This window comes from Schistocerca americana, unplaced genomic scaffold (genome assembly GCF_021461395.2).
Source record: "Schistocerca americana isolate TAMUIC-IGC-003095 unplaced genomic scaffold, iqSchAmer2.1 HiC_scaffold_220, whole genome shotgun sequence".
NCBI lineage: Eukaryota > Metazoa > Arthropoda > Insecta > Orthoptera > Acrididae > Schistocerca > Schistocerca americana.
The window spans coordinates 43,376-64,030 of NW_025725929.1; the positions used below are offsets into that span (position 1 = coordinate 43,376).

A 20,655-nucleotide genomic window follows, 5' to 3' on the forward strand; every position below is an offset into this window, starting at 1 on the left:
TGCAATAATTGGCATTCGCCGTGTCACAGGGCTCGTTGGTCTAGGGGTATGATTCCTGCTTAGGGTGCAGGAGGTCCCGGGTTCAAATCCCGGACGAGCCCTAGCGTTTTGTGCAAACTGATCGCACGTCAGTGGCTGAGTCAGCGCAAAAAGCTCGCCGTCAATATCAAATGAATTTCTTATTCGATGTGAGCAATTGACACTCTGGTCCGACGCGTGAAGGCGATTACGAAGGTTTCGGGTACAGATGGTAGCAGATGCATGTTAGTAAGTCTTGCTTAAAGTGATGAAAAAGTGTTTCCGCCCGGGATCGAACCGGGGACCTTCTGTGTGTTAGGCAGACGTGATAACCGCTACACCACGGAAACTGCTTGTGTGCACCTTACTTCACAGACAACTTGTAGTGATGTTGCCATCGTAACTCAAAAATTCAATAAATGTGGTACTTGCAAAACGAAGGGACATGCAGCAGATCCACACACGACGTGGCTCATTGGAGGACAATACGACATAGGCAAGAAAATACTTTTCCCGCCCGGGATCGAACCGGGGACCTTCTGCGTGTGAAGCAGACGTGATAACCGCTACACTACGGAAACGACGGACCCGAGGAGTCCATCCTTGTTCACTCGAACTTGCCTCAGCCTTTCTCTAGTCCGCGAATGCACACACGACAGTTCTTTTGTCAGCCTGGAACCCATCACAGCCGAGGGCTCAAGAAGTCTTCGGGGTGCTCGAGAGGGTGTCTGCCGTAGCACCCCTAACGAGATAGCGGCGTTTCGCGCAGTCGTTATTGCAAGTCATATCAGCAAAATCAATCACTTTCTCAGCAGCAGGCAGTGCCAGCCCAGCGGCAGGTCTACATGAAGGTACCAATAGCCCAGGAAGGCCGCCGACCGCGGGAATTCGCGGCGCCCCCATCCCGCCAGCGTACACGAGACCTCCAGGGCACCCTGGACGACGTCGAGGGACTGCAATATATGGCATTCGCCGTGTCACAGGGCTCGTTGGTCTAGGTGTATGATTCATGCTAAGGGTGCAGCAGGTCCCGGGTTCAAATCCCGGACGAGCCCTAGCGTTTTGTGCAAACTGATCGCACGTCAGTGGCTGAGTCAGCGCAAAAAGCTCGCCGTCAATATCAAATGAATTTCTTATTCGATGTGAGCAATTGACACTCTGGTCCGACGCGTGAAGGCGATTACGAAGGTTTCGGGTACAGATGGTAGCAGATGCATGTTAGTAAGTCTTGCTGAAAGTGGTGAAAAAGTGTTTCCACCCGGGATCGAACAGGGGACCTTTTGCGTGTTAGGCAGACGTGATAACCGCTACACCACGGAAACTGGTTGTGTGCATCTTACTTCACAGACAACTTGTAGTGATGTTGCCATCGTAACTAACAAATTCAATAAATGTGGTACTTGCAAAACGAAGGGACATGCAGCAGATCCACACACGACGTGGCTCATTGGAGGACAATACGACATAGGCAGGAAAATACTGTTCCCGCCCGGGATCGAACCGGGGACCTTCTGCGTGTGAAGCAGACGTGATAACCGCTACACTACGGAAACGACGGACCCGAGGAGTCCATCCTTGTTCACTCGAATGTGCCTCAGCCTTTCTCTCGTCCGCGAATGCACACACGACAGTTCTTTTGTCAGCCTGGAACCCATCACAGCCGAGGGCTCAAGAAGTCTTCGGGGTGCTCGAGAGGGTGTCTGCCGTAGCACCCCTAACGAGATAGCGGCGTTTCGCGCAGTCGTTATTGCAAGTCATATCAGCAAAAGCAATCACTTTCTCAGCAGCAGGCAGTGCGAGCCCAGCGGCAGCTCTACATGAAGGTACCAATAGCCCAGGAAGGCCGCCGACCGCGGGAATTCGCGCCGCCCCCATCCCGCCAGCGTACACGAGACTTCCAGGGCACCCTGGACGACATCTAGGGACTGCAATAATTGGCATTCGCCGTGTCACAGGGCTCGTTGGTCTAGGGGTATGATTCCTGCTTAGGGTGCAGGAGGTCCCGGGTTCAAATCCCGGACGAGCCCTAGCGTTTTGTGCAAACTGATCGCACGTCAGTGGCTGAGTCAGCGCAAAAAGCTCGCCGTCAATATCAAATGAATTTCTTATTCGATGTGAGCAATTGACACTCTGGTCCGACGCGTGAAGGCGATTACGAAGGTTTCGGGTACAGATGGTAGCAGATGCATGTTAGTAAGTCTTGCTTAAAGTGATGAAAAAGTGTTTCCGCCCGGGATCGAACCGGGGACCTTCTGTGTGTTAGGCAGACGTGATAACCGCTACACCACGGAAACTGCTTGTGTGCACCTTACTTCACAGACAACTTGTAGTGATGTTGCCATCGTAACTCAAAAATTCAATAAATGTGGTACTTGCAAAACGAAGGGACATGCAGCAGATCCACACACGACGTGGCTCATTGGAGGACAATACGACATAGGCAAGAAAATACTTTTCCCGCCCGGGATCGAACCGGGGACCTTCTGCTTGTGAAGCAGACGTGATAACCGCTACACTACGGAAACGACGGACCCGAGGAGTCCATCCTTGTTCACTCGAACTTGCCTCAGCCTTTCTCTAGTCCGCGAATGCACACACGACAGTTCTTTTGTCAGCCTGGAACCCATCACAGCCGAGGGCTCAAGAAGTCTTCGGGGTGCTCGAGAGGGTGTCTGCCGTAGCTCCCCTAACGAGATAGCGGCGTTTCGCGCAGTCGTTATTGCAAGTCATATCAGCAAAATCAATCACTTTCTCAGCAGCAGGCAGTGCCAGCCCAGCGGCAGGTCTACATGAAGGTACCAATAGCCCAGGAAGGCCGCCGACCGCGGGAATTCGCGGCGCCCCCATCCCGCCAGCGTACACGAGACCTCCAGGGCACCCTGGACGACGTCGAGGGACTGCAATATATGGCATTCGCCGTGTCACAGGGCTCGTTGGTCTAGGTGTATGATTCATGCTAAGGGTGCAGCAGGTCCCGGGTTCAAATCCCGGACGAGCCCTAGCGTTTTGTGCAAACTGATCGCACGTCAGTGGCTGAGTCAGCGCAAAAAGCTCGCCGTCAATATCAAATGAATTTCTTATTCGATGTGAGCAATTGACACTCTGGTCCGACGCGTGAAGGCGATTACGAAGGTTTCGGGTACAGATGGTAGCAGATGCATGTTAGTAAGTCTTGCTGAAAGTGGTGAAAAAGTGTTTCCACCCGGGATCGAACAGGGGACCTTTTGCGTGTTAGGCAGACGTGATAACCGCTACACCACGGAAACTGGTTGTGTGCATCTTACTTCACAGACAACTTGTAGTGATGTTGCCATCGTAACTAACAAATTCAATAAATGTGGTACTTGCAAAACGAAGGGACATGCAGCAGATCCACACACGACGTGGCTCATTGGAGGACAATACGACATAGGCAGGAAAATACTGTTCCCGCCCGGGATCGAACCGGGGACCTTCTGCGTGTGAAGCAGACGTGATAACCGCTACACTACGGAAACGACGGACCCGAGGAGTCCATCCTTGTTCACTCGAATGTGCCTCAGCCTTTCTCTCGTCCGCGAATGCACACACGACAGTTCTTTTGTCAGCCTGGAACCCATCACAGCCGAGGGCTCAAGAAGTCTTCGGGGTGCTCGAGAGGGTGTCTGCCGTAGCACCCCTAACGAGATAGCGGCGTTTCGCGCAGTCGTTATTGCAAGTCATATCAGCAAAAGCAATCACTTTCTCAGCAGCAGGCAGTGCGAGCCCAGCGGCAGCTCTACATGAAGGTACCAATAGCCCAGGAAGGCCGCCGACCGCGGGAATTCGCGCCGCCCCCATCCCGCCAGCGTACACGAGACTTCCAGGGCACCCTGGACGACATCTAGGGACTGCAATAATTGGCATTCGCCGTGTCACAGGGCTCGTTGGTCTAGGGGTATGATTCCTGCTTAGGGTGCAGGAGGTCCCGGGTTCAAATCCCGGACGAGCCCTAGCGTTTTGTGCAAACTGATCGCACGTCAGTGGCTGAGTCAGCGCAAAAAGCTCGCCGTCAATATCAAATGAATTTCTTATTCGATGTGAGCAATTGACACTCTGGTCCGACGCGTGAAGGCGATTACGAAGGTTTCGGGTACAGATGGTAGCAGATGCATGTTAGTAAGTCTTGCTTAAAGTGATGAAAAAGTGTTTCCGCCCGGGATCGAACCGGGGACCTTCCGCGTGTTAGGCAGACGTGATAACCGCTACACCACGGAAACTGCTTGTGTGCACCTTACTTCACAGACAACTTGTAGTGATGTTGCCATCGTAACTCAAAAATTCAATAAATGTGGTACTTGCAAAACGAAGGGACATGCAGCAGATCCACACACGACGTGGCTCATTGGAGGACAATACGACATAGGCAAGAAAATACTGTTCCCGCCCGGGATCGAACCGGGGACCTTCTGCGTGTGAAGCAGACGTGATAACCGCTACACTACGGAAACGACGGACACGAGGAGTCCATCCTTGTTCACTCGAACTTGCCTCAGCCTTTCTCTCGTCCGCGAATGCACACACGACAGTTCTTTTGTCAGCCTGGAACCCATCACAGCCGAGGGCTCAAGAAGTCTTCGGGGTGCTCGAGAGGGTGTCTGCCGTAGCTCCCCTAACGAGATAGCGGCGTTTCGCGCAGTCGTTATTGCAAGTCATATCAGCAAAATCAATCACTTTCTCAGCAGCAGGCAGTGCCAGCCCAGCGGCAGGTCTACATGAAGGTACCAATGGCCCAGGAAGGCCGCCGACCGCGGGAATTCGCGGCGCCCCCATCCCGCCAGCGTACACGAGACCTCCAGGGCACCCTGGACGACGTCGAGGGACTGCAATATATGGCATTCGCCGTGTCACAGGGCTCGTTGGTCTAGGTGTATGATTCATGCTAAGGGTGCAGCAGGTCCCGGGTTCAAATCCCGGACGAGCCCTAGCGTTTTGTGCAAACTGATCGCACGTCAGTGGCTGAGTCAGCGCAAAAAGCTCGCCGTCAATATCAAATGAATTTCTTATTCGATGTGAGCAATTGACACTCTGGTCCGACGCGTGAAGGCGATTACGAAGGTTTCGGGTACAGATGGTAGCAGATGCATGTTAGTAAGTCTTGCTGAAAGTGGTGAAAAAGTGTTTCCACCCGGGATCGAACAGGGGACCTTTTGCGTGTTAGGCAGACGTGATAACCGCTACACCACGGAAACTGGTTGTGTGCATCTTACTTCACAGACAACTTGTAGTGATGTTGCCATCGTAACTAACAAATTCAATAAATGTGGTACTTGCAAAACGAAGGGACATGCAGCAGATCCACACACGACGTGGCTCATTGGAGGACAATACGACATAGGCAGGAAAATACTGTTCCCGCCCGGGATCGAACCGGGGACCTTCTGCGTGTGAAGCAGACGTGATAACCGCTACACTACGGAAACGACGGACCCGAGGAGTCCATCCTTGTTCACTCGAATGTGCCTCAGCCTTTCTCTCGTCCGCGAATGCACACACGACAGTTCTTTTGTCAGCCTGGAACCCATCACAGCCGAGGGCTCAAGAAGTCTTCGGGGTGCTCGAGAGGGTGTCTGCCGTAGCACCCCTAACGAGATAGCGGCGTTTCGCGCAGTCGTTATTGCAAGTCATATCAGCAAAAGCAATCACTTTCTCAGCAGCAGGCAGTGCGAGCCCAGCGGCAGCTCTACATGAAGGTACCAATAGCCCAGGAAGGCCGCCGACCGCGGGAATTCGCGCCGCCCCCATCCCGCCAGCGTACACGAGACTTCCAGGGCACCCTGGACGACATCTAGGGACTGCAATAATTGGCATTCGCCGTGTCACAGGGCTCGTTGGTCTAGGGGTATGATTCCTGCTTAGGGTGCAGGAGGTCCCGGGTTCAAATCCCGGACGAGCCCTAGCGTTTTGTGCAAACTGATCGCACGTCAGTGGCTGAGTCAGCGCAAAAAGCTCGCCGTCAATATCAAATGAATTTCTTATTCGATGTGAGCAATTGACACTCTGGTCCGACGCGTGAAGGCGATTACGAAGGTTTCGGGTACAGATGGTAGCAGATGCATGTTAGTAAGTCTTGCTTAAAGTGATGAAAAAGTGTTTCCGCCCGGGATCGAACCGGGGACCTTCTGTGTGTTAGGCAGACGTGATAACCGCTACACCACGGAAACTGCTTGTGTGCACCTTACTTCACAGACAACTTGTAGTGATGTTGCCATCGTAACTCAAAAATTCAATAAATGTGGTACTTGCAAAACGAAGGGACATGCAGCAGATCCACACACGACGTGGCTCATTGGAGGACAATACGACATAGGCAAGAAAATACTTTTCCCGCCCGGGATCGAACCGGGGACCTTCTGCGTGTGAAGCAGACGTGATAACCGCTACACTACGGAAACGACGGACCCGAGGAGTCCATCCTTGTTCACTCGAACTTGCCTCAGCCTTTCTCTAGTCCGCGAATGCACACACGACAGTTCTTTTGTCAGCCTGGAACCCATCACAGCCGAGGGCTCAAGAAGTCTTCGGGGTGCTCGAGAGGGTGTCTGCCGTAGCTCCCCTAACGAGATAGCGGCGTTTCGCGCAGTCGTTATTGCAAGTCATATCAGCAAAATCAATCACTTTCTCAGCAGCAGGCAGTGCCAGCCCAGCGGCAGGTCTACATGAAGGTACCAATAGCCCAGGAAGGCCGCCGACCGCGGGAATTCGCGGCGCCCCCATCCCGCCAGCGTACACGAGACCTCCAGGGCACCCTGGACGACGTCGAGGGACTGCAATATATGGCATTCGCCGTGTCACAGGGCTCGTTGGTCTAGGTGTATGATTCATGCTAAGGGTGCAGCAGGTCCCGGGTTCAAATCCCGGACGAGCCCTAGCGTTTTGTGCAAACTGATCGCACGTCAGTGGCTGAGTCAGCGCAAAAAGCTCGCCGTCAATATCAAATGAATTTCTTATTCGATGTGAGCAATTGACACTCTGGTCCGACGCGTGAAGGCGATTACGAAGGTTTCGGGTACAGATGGTAGCAGATGCATGTTAGTAAGTCTTGCTGAAAGTGGTGAAAAAGTGTTTCCACCCGGGATCGAACAGGGGACCTTTTGCGTGTTAGGCAGACGTGATAACCGCTACACCACGGAAACTGGTTGTGTGCATCTTACTTCACAGACAACTTGTAGTGATGTTGCCATCGTAACTAACAAATTCAATAAATGTGGTACTTGCAAAACGAAGGGACATGCAGCAGATCCACACACGACGTGGCTCATTGGAGGACAATACGACATAGGCAGGAAAATACTGTTCCCGCCCGGGATCGAACCGGGGACCTTCTGCGTGTGAAGCAGACGTGATAACCGCTACACTACGGAAACGACGGACCCGAGGAGTCCATCCTTGTTCACTCGAATGTGCCTCAGCCTTTCTCTCGTCCGCGAATGCACACACGACAGTTCTTTTGTCAGCCTGGAACCCATCACAGCCGAGGGCTCAAGAAGTCTTCGGGGTGCTCGAGAGGGTGTCTGCCGTAGCACCCCTAACGAGATAGCGGCGTTTCGCGCAGTCGTTATTGCAAGTCATATCAGCAAAAGCAATCACTTTCTCAGCAGCAGGCAGTGCGAGCCCAGCGGCAGCTCTACATGAAGGTACCAATAGCCCAGGAAGGCCGCCGACCGCGGGAATTCGCGCCGCCCCCATCCCGCCAGCGTACACGAGACTTCCAGGGCACCCTGGACGACATCTAGGGACTGCAATAATTGGCATTCGCCGTGTCACAGGGCTCGTTGGTCTAGGGGTATGATTCCTGCTTAGGGTGCAGGAGGTCCCGGGTTCAAATCCCGGACGAGCCCTAGCGTTTTGTGCAAACTGATCGCACGTCAGTGGCTGAGTCAGCGCAAAAAGCTCGCCGTCAATATCAAATGAATTTCTTATTCGATGTGAGCAATTGACACTCTGGTCCGACGCGTGAAGGCGATTACGAAGGTTTCGGGTACAGATGGTAGCAGATGCATGTTAGTAAGTCTTGCTTAAAGTGATGAAAAAGTGTTTCCGCCCGGGATCGAACCGGGGACCTTCCGCGTGTTAGGCAGACGTGATAACCGCTACACCACGGAAACTGCTTGTGTGCACCTTACTTCACAGACAACTTGTAGTGATGTTGCCATCGTAACTCAAAAATTCAATAAATGTGGTACTTGCAAAACGAAGGGACATGCAGCAGATCCACACACGACGTGGCTCATTGGAGGACAATACGACATAGGCAAGAAAATACTGTTCCCGCCCGGGATCGAACCGGGGACCTTCTGCGTGTGAAGCAGACGTGATAACCGCTACACTACGGAAACGACGGACACGAGGAGTCCATCCTTGTTCACTCGAACTTGCCTCAGCCTTTCTCTCGTCCGCGAATGCACACACGACAGTTCTTTTGTCAGCCTGGAACCCATCACAGCCGAGGGCTCAAGAAGTCTTCGGGGTGCTCGAGAGGGTGTCTGCCGTAGCTCCCCTAACGAGATAGCGGCGTTTCGCGCAGTCGTTATTGCAAGTCATATCAGCAAAATCAATCACTTTCTCAGCAGCAGGCAGTGCCAGCCCAGCGGCAGGTCTACATGAAGGTACCAATGGCCCAGGAAGGCCGCCGACCGCGGGAATTCGCGGCGCCCCCATCCCGCCAGCGTACACGAGACCTCCAGGGCACCCTGGACGACGTCGAGGGACTGCAATATATGGCATTCGCCGTGTCACAGGGCTCGTTGGTCTAGGTGTATGATTCATGCTAAGGGTGCAGCAGGTCCCGGGTTCAAATCCCGGACGAGCCCTAGCGTTTTGTGCAAACTGATCGCACGTCAGTGGCTGAGTCAGCGCAAAAAGCTCGCCGTCAATATCAAATGAATTTCTTATTCGATGTGAGCAATTGACACTCTGGTCCGACGCGTGAAGGCGATTACGAAGGTTTCGGGTACAGATGGTAGCAGATGCATGTTAGTAAGTCTTGCTGAAAGTGGTGAAAAAGTGTTTCCACCCGGGATCGAACAGGGGACCTTTTGCGTGTTAGGCAGACGTGATAACCGCTACACCACGGAAACTGGTTGTGTGCATCTTACTTCACAGACAACTTGTAGTGATGTTGCCATCGTAACTAACAAATTCAATAAATGTGGTACTTGCAAAACGAAGGGACATGCAGCAGATCCACACACGACGTGGCTCATTGGAGGACAATACGACATAGGCAGGAAAATACTGTTCCCGCCCGGGATCGAACCGGGGACCTTCTGCGTGTGAAGCAGACGTGATAACCGCTACACTACGGAAACGACGGACCCGAGGAGTCCATCCTTGTTCACTCGAATGTGCCTCAGCCTTTCTCTCGTCCGCGAATGCACACACGACAGTTCTTTTGTCAGCCTGGAACCCATCACAGCCGAGGGCTCAAGAAGTCTTCGGGGTGCTCGAGAGGGTGTCTGCCGTAGCACCCCTAACGAGATAGCGGCGTTTCGCGCAGTCGTTATTGCAAGTCATATCAGCAAAAGCAATCACTTTCTCAGCAGCAGGCAGTGCGAGCCCAGCGGCAGCTCTACATGAAGGTACCAATAGCCCAGGAAGGCCGCCGACCGCGGGAATTCGCGCCGCCCCCATCCCGCCAGCGTACACGAGACTTCCAGGGCACCCTGGACGACATCTAGGGACTGCAATAATTGGCATTCGCCGTGTCACAGGGCTCGTTGGTCTAGGGGTATGATTCCTGCTTAGGGTGCAGGAGGTCCCGGGTTCAAATCCCGGACGAGCCCTAGCGTTTTGTGCAAACTGATCGCACGTCAGTGGCTGAGTCAGCGCAAAAAGCTCGCCGTCAATATCAAATGAATTTCTTATTCGATGTGAGCAATTGACACTCTGGTCCGACGCGTGAAGGCGATTACGAAGGTTTCGGGTACAGATGGTAGCAGATGCATGTTAGTAAGTCTTGCTTAAAGTGATGAAAAAGTGTTTCCGCCCGGGATCGAACCGGGGACCTTCCGCGTGTTAGGCAGACGTGATAACCGCTACACCACGGAAACTGCTTGTGTGCACCTTACTTCACAGACAACTGGTAGTGATGTTGCCATCGTAACTCAAAAATTCAATAAATGTGGTACTTGCAAAACGAAGGGACATGCAGCAGATCCACACACGACGTGGCTCATTGGAGGACAATACGACATAGGCAAGAAAATACTGTTCCCGCCCGGGATCGAACCGGGGACCTTCTGCGTGTGAAGCAGACGTGATAACCGCTACACTACGGAAACGACGGACACGAGGAGTCCATCCTTGTTCACTCGAACTTGCCTCAGCCTTTCTCTCGTCCGCGAATGCACACACGACAGTTCTTTTGTCAGCCTGGAACCCATCACAGCCGAGGGCTCAAGAAGTCTTCGGGGTGCTCGAGAGGGTGTCTGCCGTAGCACCCCTAACGAGATAGCGGCGTTTCGCGCAGTCGTTATTGCAAGTCATATCAGCAAAAGCAATCACTTTCTCAGCAGCAGGCAGTGCGAGCCCAGCGGCAGCTCTACATGAAGGTACCAATAGCCCAGGAAGGCCGCCGACCGCGGGAATTCGCGCCGCCCCCATCCCGCCAGCGTACACGAGACTTCCAGGGCACCCTGGACGACATCTAGGGACTGCAATAATTGGCATTCGCCGTGTCACAGGGCTCGTTGGTCTAGGGGTATGATTCCTGCTTAGGGTGCAGGAGGTCCCGGGTTCAAATCCCGGACGAGCCCTAGCGTTTTGTGCAAACTGATCGCACGTCAGTGGCTGAGTCAGCGCAAAAAGCTCGCCGTCAATATCAAATGAATTTCTTATTCGATGTGAGCAATTGACACTCTGGTCCGACGCGTGAAGGCGATTACGAAGGTTTCGGGTACAGATGGTAGCAGATGCATGTTAGTAAGTCTTGCTTAAAGTGATGAAAAAGTGTTTCCGCCCGGGATCGAACCGGGGACCTTCTGTGTGTTAGGCAGACGTGATAACCGCTACACCACGGAAACTGCTTGTGTGCACCTTACTTCACAGACAACTTGTAGTGATGTTGCCATCGTAACTCAAAAATTCAATAAATGTGGTACTTGCAAAACGAAGGGACATGCAGCAGATCCACACACGACGTGGCTCATTGGAGGACAATACGACATAGGCAAGAAAATACTTTTCCCGCCCGGGATCGAACCGGGGACCTTCTGCGTGTGAAGCAGACGTGATAACCGCTACACTACGGAAACGACGGACCCGAGGAGTCCATCCTTGTTCACTCGAACTTGCCTCAGCCTTTCTCTAGTCCGCGAATGCACACACGACAGTTCTTTTGTCAGCCTGGAACCCATCACAGCCGAGGGCTCAAGAAGTCTTCGGGGTGCTCGAGAGGGTGTCTGCCGTAGCTCCCCTAACGAGATAGCGGCGTTTCGCGCAGTCGTTATTGCAAGTCATATCAGCAAAATCAATCACTTTCTCAGCAGCAGGCAGTGCCAGCCCAGCGGCAGGTCTACATGAAGGTACCAATAGCCCAGGAAGGCCGCCGACCGCGGGAATTCGCGGCGCCCCCATCCCGCCAGCGTACACGAGACCTCCAGGGCACCCTGGACGACGTCGAGGGACTGCAATATATGGCATTCGCCGTGTCACAGGGCTCGTTGGTCTAGGTGTATGATTCATGCTAAGGGTGCAGCAGGTCCCGGGTTCAAATCCCGGACGAGCCCTAGCGTTTTGTGCAAACTGATCGCACGTCAGTGGCTGAGTCAGCGCAAAAAGCTCGCCGTCAATATCAAATGAATTTCTTATTCGATGTGAGCAATTGACACTCTGGTCCGACGCGTGAAGGCGATTACGAAGGTTTCGGGTACAGATGGTAGCAGATGCATGTTAGTAAGTCTTGCTGAAAGTGGTGAAAAAGTGTTTCCACCCGGGATCGAACAGGGGACCTTTTGCGTGTTAGGCAGACGTGATAACCGCTACACCACGGAAACTGGTTGTGTGCATCTTACTTCACAGACAACTTGTAGTGATGTTGCCATCGTAACTAACAAATTCAATAAATGTGGTACTTGCAAAACGAAGGGACATGCAGCAGATCCACACACGACGTGGCTCATTGGAGGACAATACGACATAGGCAGGAAAATACTGTTCCCGCCCGGGATCGAACCGGGGACCTTCTGCGTGTGAAGCAGACGTGATAACCGCTACACTACGGAAACGACGGACCCGAGGAGTCCATCCTTGTTCACTCGAATGTGCCTCAGCCTTTCTCTCGTCCGCGAATGCACACACGACAGTTCTTTTGTCAGCCTGGAACCCATCACAGCCGAGGGCTCAAGAAGTCTTCGGGGTGCTCGAGAGGGTGTCTGCCGTAGCACCCCTAACGAGATAGCGGCGTTTCGCGCAGTCGTTATTGCAAGTCATATCAGCAAAAGCAATCACTTTCTCAGCAGCAGGCAGTGCGAGCCCAGCGGCAGCTCTACATGAAGGTACCAATAGCCCAGGAAGGCCGCCGACCGCGGGAATTCGCGCCGCCCCCATCCCGCCAGCGTACACGAGACTTCCAGGGCACCCTGGACGACATCTAGGGACTGCAATAATTGGCATTCGCCGTGTCACAGGGCTCGTTGGTCTAGGGGTATGATTCCTGCTTAGGGTGCAGGAGGTCCCGGGTTCAAATCCCGGACGAGCCCTAGCGTTTTGTGCAAACTGATCGCACGTCAGTGGCTGAGTCAGCGCAAAAAGCTCGCCGTCAATATCAAATGAATTTCTTATTCGATGTGAGCAATTGACACTCTGGTCCGACGCGTGAAGGCGATTACGAAGGTTTCGGGTACAGATGGTAGCAGATGCATGTTAGTAAGTCTTGCTTAAAGTGATGAAAAAGTGTTTCCGCCCGGGATCGAACCGGGGACCTTCTGTGTGTTAGGCAGACGTGATAACCGCTACACCACGGAAACTGCTTGTGTGCACCTTACTTCACAGACAACTTGTAGTGATGTTGCCATCGTAACTCAAAAATTCAATAAATGTGGTACTTGCAAAACGAAGGGACATGCAGCAGATCCACACACGACGTGGCTCATTGGAGGACAATACGACATAGGCAAGAAAATACTTTTCCCGCCCGGGATCGAACCGGGGACCTTCTGCGTGTGAAGCAGACGTGATAACCGCTACACTACGGAAACGACGGACCCGAGGAGTCCATCCTTGTTCACTCGAACTTGCCTCAGCCTTTCTCTAGTCCGCGAATGCACACACGACAGTTCTTTTGTCAGCCTGGAACCCATCACAGCCGAGGGCTCAAGAAGTCTTCGGGGTGCTCGAGAGGGTGTCTGCCGTAGCTCCCCTAACGAGATAGCGGCGTTTCGCGCAGTCGTTATTGCAAGTCATATCAGCAAAATCAATCACTTTCTCAGCAGCAGGCAGTGCCAGCCCAGCGGCAGGTCTACATGAAGGTACCAATAGCCCAGGAAGGCCGCCGACCGCGGGAATTCGCGGCGCCCCCATCCCGCCAGCGTACACGAGACCTCCAGGGCACCCTGGACGACGTCGAGGGACTGCAATATATGGCATTCGCCGTGTCACAGGGCTCGTTGGTCTAGGTGTATGATTCATGCTAAGGGTGCAGCAGGTCCCGGGTTCAAATCCCGGACGAGCCCTAGCGTTTTGTGCAAACTGATCGCACGTCAGTGGCTGAGTCAGCGCAAAAAGCTCGCCGTCAATATCAAATGAATTTCTTATTCGATGTGAGCAATTGACACTCTGGTCCGACGCGTGAAGGCGATTACGAAGGTTTCGGGTACAGATGGTAGCAGATGCATGTTAGTAAGTCTTGCTGAAAGTGGTGAAAAAGTGTTTCCACCCGGGATCGAACAGGGGACCTTTTGCGTGTTAGGCAGACGTGATAACCGCTACACCACGGAAACTGGTTGTGTGCATCTTACTTCACAGACAACTTGTAGTGATGTTGCCATCGTAACTAACAAATTCAATAAATGTGGTACTTGCAAAACGAAGGGACATGCAGCAGATCCACACACGACGTGGCTCATTGGAGGACAATACGACATAGGCAGGAAAATACTGTTCCCGCCCGGGATCGAACCGGGGACCTTCTGCGTGTGAAGCAGACGTGATAACCGCTACACTACGGAAACGACGGACCCGAGGAGTCCATCCTTGTTCACTCGAATGTGCCTCAGCCTTTCTCTCGTCCGCGAATGCACACACGACAGTTCTTTTGTCAGCCTGGAACCCATCACAGCCGAGGGCTCAAGAAGTCTTCGGGGTGCTCGAGAGGGTGTCTGCCGTAGCACCCCTAACGAGATAGCGGCGTTTCGCGCAGTCGTTATTGCAAGTCATATCAGCAAAAGCAATCACTTTCTCAGCAGCAGGCAGTGCGAGCCCAGCGGCAGCTCTACATGAAGGTACCAATAGCCCAGGAAGGCCGCCGACCGCGGGAATTCGCGCCGCCCCCATCCCGCCAGCGTACACGAGACTTCCAGGGCACCCTGGACGACATCTAGGGACTGCAATAATTGGCATTCGCCGTGTCACAGGGCTCGTTGGTCTAGGGGTATGATTCCTGCTTAGGGTGCAGGAGGTCCCGGGTTCAAATCCCGGACGAGCCCTAGCGTTTTGTGCAAACTGATCGCACGTCAGTGGCTGAGTCAGCGCAAAAAGCTCGCCGTCAATATCAAATGAATTTCTTATTCGATGTGAGCAATTGACACTCTGGTCCGACGCGTGAAGGCGATTACGAAGGTTTCGGGTACAGATGGTAGCAGATGCATGTTAGTAAGTCTTGCTTAAAGTGATGAAAAAGTGTTTCCGCCCGGGATCGAACCGGGGACCTTCTGTGTGTTAGGCAGACGTGATAACCGCTACACCACGGAAACTGCTTGTGTGCACCTTACTTCACAGACAACTTGTAGTGATGTTGCCATCGTAACTCAAAAATTCAATAAATGTGGTACTTGCAAAACGAAGGGACATGCAGCAGATCCACACACGACGTGGCTCATTGGAGGACAATACGACATAGGCAAGAAAATACTTTTCCCGCCCGGGATCGAACCGGGGACCTTCTGCGTGTGAAGCAGACGTGATAACCGCTACACTACGGAAACGACGGACCCGAGGAGTCCATCCTTGTTCACTCGAACTTGCCTCAGCCTTTCTCTAGTCCGCGAATGCACACACGACAGTTCTTTTGTCAGCCTGGAACCCATCACAGCCGAGGGCTCAAGAAGTCTTCGGGGTGCTCGAGAGGGTGTCTGCCGTAGCACCCCTAACGAGATAGCGGCGTTTCGCGCAGTCGTTATTGCAAGTCATATCAGCAAAATCAATCACTTTCTCAGCAGCAGGCAGTGCCAGCCCAGCGGCAGGTCTACATGAAGGTACCAATAGCCCAGGAAGGCCGCCGACCGCGGGAATTCGCGGCGCCCCCATCCCGCCAGCGTACACGAGACCTCCAGGGCACCCTGGACGACGTCGAGGGACTGCAATATATGGCATTCGCCGTGTCACAGGGCTCGTTGGTCTAGGTGTATGATTCATGCTAAGGGTGCAGCAGGTCCCGGGTTCAAATCCCGGACGAGCCCTAGCGTTTTGTGCAAACTGATCGCACGTCAGTGGCTGAGTCAGCGCAAAAAGCTCGCCGTCAATATCAAATGAATTTCTTATTCGATGTGAGCAATTGACACTCTGGTCCGACGCGTGAAGGCGATTACGAAGGTTTCGGGTACAGATGGTAGCAGATGCATGTTAGTAAGTCTTGCTGAAAGTGGTGAAAAAGTGTTTCCACCCGGGATCGAACAGGGGACCTTTTGCGTGTTAGGCAGACGTGATAACCGCTACACCACGGAAACTGGTTGTGTGAATCTTACTTCACAGACAACTTGTAGTGATGTTGCCATCGTAACTAACAAATTCAATAAATGTGGTACTTGCAAAACGAAGGGACATGCAGCAGATCCACACACGACGTGGCTCATTGGAGGACAATACGACATAGGCAGGAAAATACTGTTCCCGCCCGGGATCGAACCGGGGACCTTCTGCGTGTGAAGCAGACGTGATAACCGCTACACTACGGAAACGACGGACCCGAGGAGTCCATCCTTGTTCACTCGAATGTGCCTCAGCCTTTCTCTCGTCCGCGAATGCACACACGACAGTTCTTTTGTCAGCCTGGAACCCATCACAGCCGAGGGCTCAAGAAGTCTTCGGGGTGCTCGAGAGGGTGTCTGCCGTAGCACCCCTAACGAGATAGCGGCGTTTCGCGCAGTCGTTATTGCAAGTCATATCAGCAAAAGCAATCACTTTCTCAGCAGCAGGCAGTGCGAGCCCAGCGGCAGCTCTACATGAAGGTACCAATAGCCCAGGAAGGCCGCCGACCGCGGGAATTCGCGCCGCCCCCATCCCGCCAGCGTACACGAGACTTCCAGGGCACCCTGGACGACATCTAGGGACTGCAATAATTGGCATTCGCCGTGTCACAGGGCTCGTTGGTCTAGGGGTATGATTCCTGCTTAGGGTGCAGGAGGTCCCGGGTTCAAATCCCGGACGAGCCCTAGCGTTTTGTGCAAACTGATCGCACGTCAGTGGCTGAGTCAGCGCAAAAAGCTCGCCGTCAATATCAAATGAATTTCTTATTCGATGTGAGCAATTGACACTCTGGTCCGACGCGTGAAGGCGATTACGAAGGTTTCGGGTACAGATGGTAGCAGATGCATGTTAGTAAGTCTTGCTTAAAGTGATGAAAAAGTGTTTCCGCCCGGGATCGAACCGGGGACCTTCTGTGTGTTAGGCAGACGTGATAACCGCTACACCACGGAAACTGCTTGTGTGCACCTTACTTCACAGACAACTTGTAGTGATGTTGCCATCGTAACTCAAAAATTCAATAAATGTGGTACTTGCAAAACGAAGGGACATGCAGCAGATCCACACGCGACGTGGCTCATTGGAGGACAATACGACATAGGCAAGAAAATACTTTTCCCGCCCGGGATCGAACCGGGGACCTTCTGCGTGTGAAGCAGACGTGATAACCGCTACACTACGGAAACGACGGACCCGAGGAGTCCATCCTTGTTCACTCGAACTTGCCTCAGCCTTTCTCTAGTCCGCGAATGCACACACGACAGTTCTTTTGTCAGCCTGGAACCCATCACAGCCGAGGGCTCAAGAAGTCTTCGGGGTGCTCGAGAGGGTGTCTGCCGTAGCACCCCTAACGAGATAGCGGCGTTTCGCGCAGTCGTTATTGCAAGTCATATCAGCAAAATCAATCACTTTCTCAGCAGCAGGCAGTGCCAGCCCAGCGGCAGGTCTACATGAAGGTACCAATAGCCCAGGAAGGCCGCCGACCGCGGGAATTCGCGGCGCCCCCATCCCGCCAGCGTACACGAGACCTCCAGGGCACCCTGGACGACGTCGAGGGACTGCAATATATGGCATTCGCCGTGTCACAGGGCTCGTTGGTCTAGGTGTATGATTCATGCTAAGGGTGCAGCAGGTCCCGGGTTCAAATCCCGGACGAGCCCTAGCGTTTTGTGCAAACTGATCGCACGTCAGTGGCTGAGTCAGCGCAAAAAGCTCGCCGTCAATATCAAATGAATTTCTTATTCGATGTGAGCAATTGACACTCTGGTCCGACGCGTGAAGGCGATTACGAAGGTTTCGGGTACAGATGGTAGCAGATGCATGTTAGTAAGTCTTGCTGAAAGTGGTGAAAAAGTGTTTCCACCCGGGATCGAACAGGGGACCTTTTGCGTGTTAGGCAGACGTGATAACCGCTACACCACGGAAACTGGTTGTGTGAATCTTACTTCACAGACAACTTGTAGTGATGTTGCCATCGTAACTAACAAATTCAATAAATGTGGTACTTGCAAAACGAAGGGACATGCAGCAGATCCACACACGACGTGGCTCATTGGAGGACAATACGACATAGGCAGGAAAATACTGTTCCCGCCCGGGATCGAACCGGGGACCTTCTGCGTGTGAAGCAGACGTGATAACCGCTACACTACGGAAACGACGGACCCGAGGAGTCCATCCTTGTTCACTCGAATGTGCCTCAGCCTTTCTCTCGTCCGCGAATGCACACACGACAGTTCTTTTGTCAGCCTGGAACCCATCACAGCCGAGGGCTCAAGAAGTCTTCGGGGTGCTCGAGAGGGTGTCTGCCGTAGCACCCCTAACGAGATAGCGGCGTTTCGCGCAGTCGTTATTGCAAGTCATATCAGCAAAAGCAATCACTTTCTCAGCAGCAGGCAGTGCGAGCCCAGCGGCAGCTCTACATGAAGGTACCAATAGCCCAGGAAGGCCGCCGACCGCGGGAATTCGCGCCGCCCCCATCCCGCCAGCGTACACGAGACTTCCAGGGCACCCTGGACGACATCTAGGGACTGCAATAATTGGCATTCGCCGTGTCACAGGGCTCGTTGGTCTAGTGGTATGATTCCTGCTTAGGGTGCAGGAGGTCCCGGGTTCAAATCCCGGACGAGCCCTAGCGTTTTGTGCAAACTGATCGCACGTCAGTGGCTGAGTCAGCGCAAAAAGCTCGCCGTCAATATCAAATGAATTTCTTATTCGATGTGAGCAATTGACACTCTGGTCCGACGCGTGAAGGCGATTACGAAGGTTTCGGGTACAGATGGTAGCAGATGCATGTTAGTAAGTCTTGCTTAAAGTGATGAAAAAGTGTTTCCGCCCGGGATCGAACCGGGGACCTTCTGTGTGTTAGGCAGACGTGATAACCGCTACACCACGGAAACTGCTTGTGTGCACCTTACTTCACAGACAACTTGTAGTGATGTTGCCATCGTAACTCAAAAATTCAATAAATGTGGTACTTGCAAAACGAAGGGACATGCAGCAGATCCACACACGACGTGGCTCATTGGAGGACAATACGACATAGGCAAGAAAATACTGTTCCCGCCCGGGATCGAACCGGGGACCTTCTGCGTGTGAAGCAGACGTGATAACCGCTACACTACGGAAACGACGGACCCGAGGAGTCCATCCTTGTTCACTCGAACTTGCCTCAGCCTTTCTCTAGTCCGCGAATGCACACACGACAGTTCTTTTGTCAGCCTGGAACCCATCACAGCCGAGGGCTCAAGAAGTCTTCGGGGTGCTCGAGAGGGTGTCTGCCGTAGCACCCCTAACGAGATAGCGGCGTTTCGCGCAGTCGTTATTGCAAGTCATATCAGCAAAAGCAATCACTTTCTCAGCAGCAGGCAGTGCGAGCCCAGCGGCAGCTCTACATGAAGGTACCAATAGCCCAGGAAGGCCGCCGACCGCGGGAATTCGCGCCGCCCCCATCCCGCCAGCGTACACGAGACTTCCAGGGCACCCTGGACGACATCTAGGGACTGCAATAATTGGCATTCGCCGTGTCACAGGGCTCGTTGGTCTAGTGGTATGATTCCTGCTTAGGGTGCAGGAGGTCCCGGGTTCAAATCCCGGACGAGCCCTAGCGTTTTGTGCAAACTGATCGCACGTCAGTGGCTGAGTCAGCGCAAAAAGCTCGCCGTCAATATCAAATGAATTTCTTATTCGATGTGAGCAATTGACACTCTGGTCCGACGCGTGAAGGCGATTACGAAGGTTTCGGGTACAGATGGTAGCAGATGCATGTTAGTAAGTCTTGCTTAAAGTGATGAAAAAGTGTTTCCGCCCGGGATCGAACCGGGGACCTTCTGTGTGTTAGGCAGACGTGATAACCGCTACACCACGGAAACTGCTTGTGTGCACCTTACTTCACAGACAACTTGTAGTGATGTTGCCATCGTAACTCAAAAATTCAATAAATGTGGTACTTGCAAAACGAAGGGACATGCAGCAGATCCACACACGACGTGGCTCATTGGAGGACAATACGACATAGGCAAGAAAATACTGTTCCCGCCCGGGATCGAACCGGGGACCTTCTGCGTGTGAAGCAGACGTGATAACCGCTACACTACGGAAACGACGGACCCGAGGAGTCCATCCTTGTTCACTCGAACTTGCCTCAGCCTTTCTCTAGTCCGCGAATGCACACACGACAGTTCTTTTGTCAGCCTGGAACCCATCACAGCCGAGGGCTCAAGAAGTCTTCGGGGTGCTCGAGAGGGTGTCTGCCGTAGCACCCCTAACGAGATAGCGGCGTTTCGCGCAGTCGTTATTGCAAGTCATATCAGCAAAATCAATCACTTTCTCAGCAGCAGGCAGTGCCAGCCCAGCGGCAGGTCTACATGAAGGTACCAATAGCCCAGGAAGGCCGCCGACCGCGGGAATTCGCGCCGCCCCCATCCCGCCAGCGTACACGAGACCTCCAGGGCACCCTGGACGACGTCGAGGGACTGCAATATATGGCATTCGCCGTGTCACAGGGCTCGTTGGTCTAGGTGTATGATTCATGCTAAGGGTGCAGCAGGTCCCGGGTTCAAATCCCGGACGAGCCCAAGCGTTTTGTGCAAACTGATCGCACGTCAGTGGCTGAGTCAGCGCAAAAAGCTCGCCGTCAATATCAAATGAATTTCTTATTCGATGTGAGCAATTGACACTCTGGTCCGACGCGTGAAGGCGATTACGAAGGTTTCGGGT

At 53.2% G+C, this 20,655-nt stretch overlaps 54 non-coding genes across 54 annotated transcripts; 12 read left to right on the top strand and 42 right to left on the bottom strand.

Moving 5' to 3' along the window:
• Positions 1–29: 29 nt before the first annotated feature.
• Trnap-agg lies at positions 30–101 on the top strand. The gene has a single exon. It is a non-coding gene; the product is annotated as a tRNA-Pro (tRNA).
• A 194-nt stretch (positions 102–295) lies between these two features.
• Positions 296–368, bottom strand: Trnav-aac. Its single transcript has one exon. It is a non-coding gene; the product is annotated as a tRNA-Val (tRNA).
• A 158-nt stretch (positions 369–526) lies between these two features.
• Trnav-cac lies at positions 527–599 on the bottom strand. The gene has a single exon. It is a non-coding gene; the product is annotated as a tRNA-Val (tRNA).
• A 668-nt stretch (positions 600–1,267) lies between these two features.
• On the bottom strand, positions 1,268–1,340 carry Trnav-aac. The gene has a single exon. It is a non-coding gene; the product is annotated as a tRNA-Val (tRNA).
• Positions 1,341–1,498: 158 nt separating this feature from the next.
• Trnav-cac lies at positions 1,499–1,571 on the bottom strand. Its single transcript has one exon. It is a non-coding gene; the product is annotated as a tRNA-Val (tRNA).
• Positions 1,572–1,973: 402 nt separating this feature from the next.
• Positions 1,974–2,045, top strand: Trnap-agg. The gene has a single exon. It is a non-coding gene; the product is annotated as a tRNA-Pro (tRNA).
• Positions 2,046–2,239: 194 nt separating this feature from the next.
• On the bottom strand, positions 2,240–2,312 carry Trnav-aac. Its single transcript has one exon. It is a non-coding gene; the product is annotated as a tRNA-Val (tRNA).
• A 158-nt stretch (positions 2,313–2,470) lies between these two features.
• Positions 2,471–2,543, bottom strand: Trnav-cac. Its single transcript has one exon. It is a non-coding gene; the product is annotated as a tRNA-Val (tRNA).
• A 668-nt stretch (positions 2,544–3,211) lies between these two features.
• On the bottom strand, positions 3,212–3,284 carry Trnav-aac. The gene has a single exon. It is a non-coding gene; the product is annotated as a tRNA-Val (tRNA).
• Positions 3,285–3,442: 158 nt separating this feature from the next.
• Trnav-cac lies at positions 3,443–3,515 on the bottom strand. The gene has a single exon. It is a non-coding gene; the product is annotated as a tRNA-Val (tRNA).
• Positions 3,516–3,917: 402 nt separating this feature from the next.
• Positions 3,918–3,989, top strand: Trnap-agg. The gene has a single exon. It is a non-coding gene; the product is annotated as a tRNA-Pro (tRNA).
• A 194-nt stretch (positions 3,990–4,183) lies between these two features.
• Trnav-aac lies at positions 4,184–4,256 on the bottom strand. The gene has a single exon. It is a non-coding gene; the product is annotated as a tRNA-Val (tRNA).
• Positions 4,257–4,414: 158 nt separating this feature from the next.
• Positions 4,415–4,487, bottom strand: Trnav-cac. Its single transcript has one exon. It is a non-coding gene; the product is annotated as a tRNA-Val (tRNA).
• Positions 4,488–5,155: 668 nt separating this feature from the next.
• Positions 5,156–5,228, bottom strand: Trnav-aac. Its single transcript has one exon. It is a non-coding gene; the product is annotated as a tRNA-Val (tRNA).
• Positions 5,229–5,386: 158 nt separating this feature from the next.
• Trnav-cac lies at positions 5,387–5,459 on the bottom strand. The gene has a single exon. It is a non-coding gene; the product is annotated as a tRNA-Val (tRNA).
• Positions 5,460–5,861: 402 nt separating this feature from the next.
• On the top strand, positions 5,862–5,933 carry Trnap-agg. Its single transcript has one exon. It is a non-coding gene; the product is annotated as a tRNA-Pro (tRNA).
• A 194-nt stretch (positions 5,934–6,127) lies between these two features.
• Positions 6,128–6,200, bottom strand: Trnav-aac. The gene has a single exon. It is a non-coding gene; the product is annotated as a tRNA-Val (tRNA).
• Positions 6,201–6,358: 158 nt separating this feature from the next.
• On the bottom strand, positions 6,359–6,431 carry Trnav-cac. Its single transcript has one exon. It is a non-coding gene; the product is annotated as a tRNA-Val (tRNA).
• Positions 6,432–7,099: 668 nt separating this feature from the next.
• Trnav-aac lies at positions 7,100–7,172 on the bottom strand. The gene has a single exon. It is a non-coding gene; the product is annotated as a tRNA-Val (tRNA).
• Positions 7,173–7,330: 158 nt separating this feature from the next.
• On the bottom strand, positions 7,331–7,403 carry Trnav-cac. The gene has a single exon. It is a non-coding gene; the product is annotated as a tRNA-Val (tRNA).
• Positions 7,404–7,805: 402 nt separating this feature from the next.
• On the top strand, positions 7,806–7,877 carry Trnap-agg. Its single transcript has one exon. It is a non-coding gene; the product is annotated as a tRNA-Pro (tRNA).
• A 194-nt stretch (positions 7,878–8,071) lies between these two features.
• On the bottom strand, positions 8,072–8,144 carry Trnav-aac. The gene has a single exon. It is a non-coding gene; the product is annotated as a tRNA-Val (tRNA).
• A 158-nt stretch (positions 8,145–8,302) lies between these two features.
• On the bottom strand, positions 8,303–8,375 carry Trnav-cac. Its single transcript has one exon. It is a non-coding gene; the product is annotated as a tRNA-Val (tRNA).
• A 668-nt stretch (positions 8,376–9,043) lies between these two features.
• Trnav-aac lies at positions 9,044–9,116 on the bottom strand. Its single transcript has one exon. It is a non-coding gene; the product is annotated as a tRNA-Val (tRNA).
• Positions 9,117–9,274: 158 nt separating this feature from the next.
• Positions 9,275–9,347, bottom strand: Trnav-cac. The gene has a single exon. It is a non-coding gene; the product is annotated as a tRNA-Val (tRNA).
• A 402-nt stretch (positions 9,348–9,749) lies between these two features.
• Positions 9,750–9,821, top strand: Trnap-agg. The gene has a single exon. It is a non-coding gene; the product is annotated as a tRNA-Pro (tRNA).
• A 194-nt stretch (positions 9,822–10,015) lies between these two features.
• On the bottom strand, positions 10,016–10,088 carry Trnav-aac. The gene has a single exon. It is a non-coding gene; the product is annotated as a tRNA-Val (tRNA).
• Positions 10,089–10,246: 158 nt separating this feature from the next.
• Positions 10,247–10,319, bottom strand: Trnav-cac. The gene has a single exon. It is a non-coding gene; the product is annotated as a tRNA-Val (tRNA).
• A 402-nt stretch (positions 10,320–10,721) lies between these two features.
• On the top strand, positions 10,722–10,793 carry Trnap-agg. Its single transcript has one exon. It is a non-coding gene; the product is annotated as a tRNA-Pro (tRNA).
• Positions 10,794–10,987: 194 nt separating this feature from the next.
• Positions 10,988–11,060, bottom strand: Trnav-aac. Its single transcript has one exon. It is a non-coding gene; the product is annotated as a tRNA-Val (tRNA).
• A 158-nt stretch (positions 11,061–11,218) lies between these two features.
• Positions 11,219–11,291, bottom strand: Trnav-cac. Its single transcript has one exon. It is a non-coding gene; the product is annotated as a tRNA-Val (tRNA).
• Positions 11,292–11,959: 668 nt separating this feature from the next.
• Trnav-aac lies at positions 11,960–12,032 on the bottom strand. Its single transcript has one exon. It is a non-coding gene; the product is annotated as a tRNA-Val (tRNA).
• A 158-nt stretch (positions 12,033–12,190) lies between these two features.
• On the bottom strand, positions 12,191–12,263 carry Trnav-cac. Its single transcript has one exon. It is a non-coding gene; the product is annotated as a tRNA-Val (tRNA).
• A 402-nt stretch (positions 12,264–12,665) lies between these two features.
• On the top strand, positions 12,666–12,737 carry Trnap-agg. Its single transcript has one exon. It is a non-coding gene; the product is annotated as a tRNA-Pro (tRNA).
• A 194-nt stretch (positions 12,738–12,931) lies between these two features.
• On the bottom strand, positions 12,932–13,004 carry Trnav-aac. Its single transcript has one exon. It is a non-coding gene; the product is annotated as a tRNA-Val (tRNA).
• Positions 13,005–13,162: 158 nt separating this feature from the next.
• Trnav-cac lies at positions 13,163–13,235 on the bottom strand. The gene has a single exon. It is a non-coding gene; the product is annotated as a tRNA-Val (tRNA).
• A 668-nt stretch (positions 13,236–13,903) lies between these two features.
• Trnav-aac lies at positions 13,904–13,976 on the bottom strand. Its single transcript has one exon. It is a non-coding gene; the product is annotated as a tRNA-Val (tRNA).
• A 158-nt stretch (positions 13,977–14,134) lies between these two features.
• Positions 14,135–14,207, bottom strand: Trnav-cac. Its single transcript has one exon. It is a non-coding gene; the product is annotated as a tRNA-Val (tRNA).
• A 402-nt stretch (positions 14,208–14,609) lies between these two features.
• Positions 14,610–14,681, top strand: Trnap-agg. Its single transcript has one exon. It is a non-coding gene; the product is annotated as a tRNA-Pro (tRNA).
• A 194-nt stretch (positions 14,682–14,875) lies between these two features.
• Positions 14,876–14,948, bottom strand: Trnav-aac. Its single transcript has one exon. It is a non-coding gene; the product is annotated as a tRNA-Val (tRNA).
• Positions 14,949–15,106: 158 nt separating this feature from the next.
• Positions 15,107–15,179, bottom strand: Trnav-cac. Its single transcript has one exon. It is a non-coding gene; the product is annotated as a tRNA-Val (tRNA).
• A 668-nt stretch (positions 15,180–15,847) lies between these two features.
• Positions 15,848–15,920, bottom strand: Trnav-aac. The gene has a single exon. It is a non-coding gene; the product is annotated as a tRNA-Val (tRNA).
• Positions 15,921–16,078: 158 nt separating this feature from the next.
• Positions 16,079–16,151, bottom strand: Trnav-cac. Its single transcript has one exon. It is a non-coding gene; the product is annotated as a tRNA-Val (tRNA).
• Positions 16,152–16,553: 402 nt separating this feature from the next.
• Positions 16,554–16,625, top strand: Trnap-agg. Its single transcript has one exon. It is a non-coding gene; the product is annotated as a tRNA-Pro (tRNA).
• Positions 16,626–16,819: 194 nt separating this feature from the next.
• Positions 16,820–16,892, bottom strand: Trnav-aac. The gene has a single exon. It is a non-coding gene; the product is annotated as a tRNA-Val (tRNA).
• A 158-nt stretch (positions 16,893–17,050) lies between these two features.
• Trnav-cac lies at positions 17,051–17,123 on the bottom strand. The gene has a single exon. It is a non-coding gene; the product is annotated as a tRNA-Val (tRNA).
• A 668-nt stretch (positions 17,124–17,791) lies between these two features.
• Trnav-aac lies at positions 17,792–17,864 on the bottom strand. Its single transcript has one exon. It is a non-coding gene; the product is annotated as a tRNA-Val (tRNA).
• Positions 17,865–18,022: 158 nt separating this feature from the next.
• Trnav-cac lies at positions 18,023–18,095 on the bottom strand. Its single transcript has one exon. It is a non-coding gene; the product is annotated as a tRNA-Val (tRNA).
• Positions 18,096–18,497: 402 nt separating this feature from the next.
• On the top strand, positions 18,498–18,569 carry Trnap-agg. The gene has a single exon. It is a non-coding gene; the product is annotated as a tRNA-Pro (tRNA).
• Positions 18,570–18,763: 194 nt separating this feature from the next.
• Positions 18,764–18,836, bottom strand: Trnav-aac. Its single transcript has one exon. It is a non-coding gene; the product is annotated as a tRNA-Val (tRNA).
• A 158-nt stretch (positions 18,837–18,994) lies between these two features.
• Positions 18,995–19,067, bottom strand: Trnav-cac. The gene has a single exon. It is a non-coding gene; the product is annotated as a tRNA-Val (tRNA).
• A 402-nt stretch (positions 19,068–19,469) lies between these two features.
• Positions 19,470–19,541, top strand: Trnap-agg. The gene has a single exon. It is a non-coding gene; the product is annotated as a tRNA-Pro (tRNA).
• Positions 19,542–19,735: 194 nt separating this feature from the next.
• Positions 19,736–19,808, bottom strand: Trnav-aac. The gene has a single exon. It is a non-coding gene; the product is annotated as a tRNA-Val (tRNA).
• A 158-nt stretch (positions 19,809–19,966) lies between these two features.
• Positions 19,967–20,039, bottom strand: Trnav-cac. Its single transcript has one exon. It is a non-coding gene; the product is annotated as a tRNA-Val (tRNA).
• Positions 20,040–20,655: the final 616 nt, after the last annotated feature.